At 43.0% G+C, this 5,000-nt stretch overlaps 1 protein-coding gene across 2 annotated transcripts in view; it reads left to right on the top strand.

The window, feature by feature from the left end:
* The window catches only part of dpf3 (double PHD fingers 3), a 37,838-nt gene that overhangs the window by 25,780 nt on the left and 7,058 nt on the right, over positions 1-5,000 (top strand). The window lies entirely within an intron of this gene.

The following is a 5,000-nucleotide window of genomic DNA, read 5'->3' as shown; positions in this document are numbered from 1 at the left end:
CTCTCCGGTTTTGCCACTTGGCTAGTTCATGACCAAAGCAGGCAGCAGAATGTCTACACCTCCAACCTTGGTTTTTCACACAGCAATCGAGCACACCTCCATACATGGGATTGGGAATAGTGCCTCTGTTCATTTTAGTGCCTTGGCATTTGCAACACTGACATTACCTTCATTCAAGCATATCAGAAACAGTGTGAAGACTGCTGAGTGAAAACTATGGTCCCTCATTTAGAAGGCATCCAAGCCTTGTGCTTAAGGTCTTACCCCTTTGTGTAAAATGAGCAAACTGATCTTGCTCAGTTATTAAATTAGCCTAAGTTAGGAAGGATTTGAGTGCTCAAAATGTCTGGAAAAAAGAAGTCGACAGACAAACTGTCCACTGTGGAATGATGTATCGGTCAGATGACAAGGAAAGTAGACAACGTGCACAGACATTCGGAGGGTTCATCATTATGTGGACAGAATCATTAGTTGCCTGCATAAAAAGAGTGCATGCGCATCGGTCACATCCTGGTTCATTTGCCAACTTTCCTGTGCCTCAAAGCTTACATGTTTCAAAAGTCCTTAAAACTTTAAAAATCGATCTCGGGTTTGTAACTTTAAGTCTATCTTGGGTTTGTTGTTGCAGTCTCTCAAAAATCGATAAAGCACTCCTCCCGAGCTCTGGGAAAAGCCTAGCCTGTTTGTGTCGCAATGGAAATCTATGGCATGAACCTTTTTGGTCATTCATCCGTGCGTGTGTTTGCCATTCCATCACTTCATATTTCGTAAGCGTATCATTTTGTGTATTTATTTTTCTGCTTTTGTTTTTTAAAAACATCTTGGCTGACTCAGCCAATAAAAGTAGGGTGGTCTAACTAATGCTCTTTGCCAGTCCCTTTCAATGTCAGTGAAACTGAATGTAGGGAAACACATGCAGGAATGCTATTCAGGGATAAAGTCCCATAAAAAATGTGTTTTGCTTTACAGTTTGGTCTTATCATGGGGTAGAATTATTTATTTTCTAATTGTGTGAGTGAATACAGCTGTGGAGTTGCACAGCATGGTTTTGTTTATTCTGTTGATAACATGTTCTTTCATCAACTTGCCACATAAACCTCAGTGGATCTTACTGTAACTGAAAACAACACATAAATCAGTCGGTTTTTTTGTTGTTGTTAATGCCCAGAAATGGTTAGATTTGGAGAGAGGGGGGAAGGCGGGCGAGGAGTTATGGTTTGCATAGATGTTCCTCCAGGGGAAACCTATTAGAATTCATTCCTCCACTGCCATGTTTGAAGAATTTTATGGACTTAAACAACCCTGGGTATTTATTACCCGTATATTCACTGTTATTGTAATCATCTTGCCGTAACTAGCAGCTTTTTTGTTAGCGGATCTGGGATCAGGTAGAGCCTTAGAGCCTCTGGACTCCCATTATATCTCCATCCAATCATTCATTGGTAGACACCAACTGACATCCAATTCACACAAGCATGTAATAATAGTCTTGGCTGACCACGCACATATATCTTTTTTTTTTTTTTAAATATCAGTTGAAACCATAATCAGTTTGTGAGGTTTTGGGAAAATCACAGAGATTTTTTGTTTTTTTGTTCTGTCATGTTTCTCTCTCATTTCTTTCATTTGAGCTTTTATACTCACATTCCTGTCACATTTCTTCATGCAACGCAATACTCTGTTTTCAAAGTCCAATCTTCTGTCCACACCAATGGTCAATTCACTTGGCATCCCTATTACGACCGGTTATTAGCCAATATCAGACCACCACCTTTTCTTTGCTCAAATCTGTTTCTACGCTGCATTTGCTTCAGCAGTGTTAAGAGCTGTCCTCAACCACAGTCTCAAAAAGTGGAGACTAGTTCTACTGAAATTGTCTCATGACTCTTTGACCTTTGTATAAGTGCTACCAGCTGCTGTATGGAGAGACTAGGCATGGTGTTGTATGTATGCATGCTTTGTGTGTGTGTGTGTGTGTGTGTGTGTGTGTGTGTGTGTGTGTGTGTGTGTGTGTGTGTGTGTGTGTGTGTGTACGAGAGAGAGAGAGAGAAAGAAAGAGAGAGAGCGAGAGAAAGAGAAAGAGAGAGAGACATTGCTAATTGGAGCACATGGTGTGAAAGAGGCCTTGTGTGTGTGTATGTGTGTGTGTGTGTGTGTGTGTGTGTGTGTGCGTGTTCGTGTGCGTACATTTTTGCCCTGATGCTGATGTGTCCGTCATGCGTGTCAGCTGCTCGTGCGAGGCGGCCGAAGGACAAGAGGAGGAGGAAGAGGAAGACGCGTGGCGTGCCGGAAGTGTTCGGGGACACGTCGGAAAGTGAGGCGTCCACGTTTCACGGCTTCGAGGACGACGAGTTGGAAGACCTCTTTTCGGGATCACAGCATGGGCTCTTCCCAGTGTAGATAGACAATTTTGAACAAGAAACAAAAGAAAGGCTCATAAATATAACAACAAAAGACCAAACGGACACGGGAAAAGTCACTTTTGAGAGAATTTTTATTTTTTCTTTTTCTTTTACATTGCAGTTTGTAACAAGAGCAGTATTGAAAAAAAAACCCTTTGATCTTCTCTAACTTCACGGCCTGTTTTTGAGAGGACACCCTTGGCCTTTTAATAAGTTAGGAATGTTGTTTTTAAAAGCTTAACTCCCAGAAATTGACATCTTGATTACCGAGCGACGGGACGACTGAATACCTATTTGTGAAATATGAAAGAGCCCTTTCTTTTCCCTCTGTTTTTGTCCACGGAACAATCGCAGGGCTATTCAAGCAAAAGATTTAAGGATATGAAGTCCCGGGGCCATATTGAATAAACAGTCCGCAATGAGGAATTCAGCAATTCAGTTTTTAGGCCTACAAATGACTACGACAATGCGGCCAAACCGTAAAAAATCTTTGTGGAAAAAACCCAACAACACCGTATATTTATGCCTTTGGCCTTGATTCATTTACCTCTGGATGAACATTAAAACATGAAAGAACGGTGGAAAAAAGGAACACAAGACTGACTTTTTGGCAAGCTGTGTGAGGGATTGACAGGATGTCACCATGGAGACGTGGACACACACATCAGGAGGACACAGAGTGCACCTGGACTGTTCCGTCCAGAACCCCAGAGGACTGGGCGGCTGAGAGGTAAGCGGCTGTCAGCGTTTCCTTGTGCCTCTCTAGAGGTCTCCATTTTTCAACATGGCTGACAGTAAAACACTGTAAGAAATGCCTCTACGATAAAATATGATGTGTGTACAGAGGTTTAGAAGACAGCATATTTAAAGTCTCCTGAAGGTCGCCAGTAAGGACAATAACGTCATCGTATGAATAATGAGATATCTCTCCACCAGTAAATACAGCTCCATATTGTTTCTTGAAGTTTGATGAGTTATTCAAATACACAGACGTTTATGTATAGGCCAGATCAGCAGATGGAGAAGCCATCTGTTTGCAAGTGTGGAATAACCACAGACTTCATTCATTCTTTGAAAATGAACAATGACAATCTGGTTATAAATTACCACTGATATTTCATCTAGAAACCTTAGTATTTTAAAATGATGTCTTTCTTCTTCTGTGATACCTTAGAATCTAGCAAATATCAGACAATGTGGCATCATTGTTATTGCAGCATAGTGCGACCACCCTGCTGTCAGACAGCAGCTGGTGCTGGCTCAGATCCGGCTCAGATGCGGGCCAGTGTCCACTGCCCTCCAGGTCACTTCTCTTCGCCTGTCCTGCTATTTCTGCCAGTGCTATTAGGCAAGGCAAGCTTATTTATACAGTGTGATTTTATAGACATAGGCAATTCGATGTTCTTTTGCATTTAGTAAAAGCAAACAGTACTCAAGGATGAAAAACAATAATTAATCATTAAAAAAGAGAGATCAATGTAAGGAAGTATATTTTTCTTAAAATAGTGATTACAAGAGAGTTACTCGACAAACACTCCTCCCTCCCCCCTCCCCCTTCTCTCCTCCTCAGGACAACCGCTGCTCTGCTTTGTGGATGAACCCGCCAAGTCGGTTATCCTCCGCAGCCGTCCAAGGCACTGTCTGGTCTCCTCTCTCTGCCACGCTGGGCCCACTGCCAGCTCGGTCACACTGGGCGGGGGCCCGGAGTTTGATTGTGGGTCCCCTGCCTGCCGGCTGTGGGCCTGTGGCTCTCCCCTCTCTCCCTCCGTCCACTTCGCATGGATCTCCCGCACTCTCCGAGAGGAGCGCAGAGGCCATCATATAGGACCATGTGGATGGAGCATGTGTGCCTATTGTGCTGTCGTTTTTTTTTTTTTGGCTCGGAACAGTGCTTAGCGAACTGACGTCGTCTGAAATGCCCGAGATGCTTTTGTAACCACTGCTCTCTTGTCGTTTCTTTTTTTTCTTTTTTAGTCAAACAACCTCCTGCTTACATCTCAGCGCATCCTGTTGACAGTTCTGACAGCTAGTTTCTCTTCCAGATGTTTATTGAGCGGATCATTGTTGCTTCTACTGTTACTGTCTAGTACTGACATCAAAGGCCCCTCGGGCCTGGCTGTACAGAATTGACATTTGCATACTGGCATCGCCCTCGACTCCGCCGTCATCTTTTTCTTCTCCTGTCCTTTGGCTGCCTTGCCTGACTCCTGCCAATAAACCAAAGTCGTGATGGGAGCACACGATTAATCAAGGAGAGATATGTCCTCTGTGATGGTTTTATCGCCACTGATTGAGTTATGCGCTTTTCTGTGCTTGAGCGGCTCTAACTGAGAGGCTGTGTTTATTCTCAGTTCATTATTCTGAAGGGCATCCTCAGGATATAAACAAGATGAAATCGTAGTCGTCAGGATATCAGGAGTCTTCAGGATACAATGAAGATGAAACAGTAGTCTTCAGGAGACAGTATGAGGTCGTTGTCAGGGAGTGAAGTGTAGGATATTGACACTTTTGATAAATGCTTTGAAAGTACAACAAATCCAAAAATCCTTTGAAAAATACAGTTGTTCAAAAAAGACTGCTTTGGTCAGAAACATGGAA

The sequence above is a fragment of the Sardina pilchardus genome, chromosome 12 (genome assembly GCF_963854185.1).
Source record: "Sardina pilchardus chromosome 12, fSarPil1.1, whole genome shotgun sequence".
NCBI classification, from domain to species: domain Eukaryota; kingdom Metazoa; phylum Chordata; class Actinopteri; order Clupeiformes; family Clupeidae; genus Sardina; species Sardina pilchardus.
This window is presented reverse-complemented; position numbering and strand designations above follow the sequence as displayed.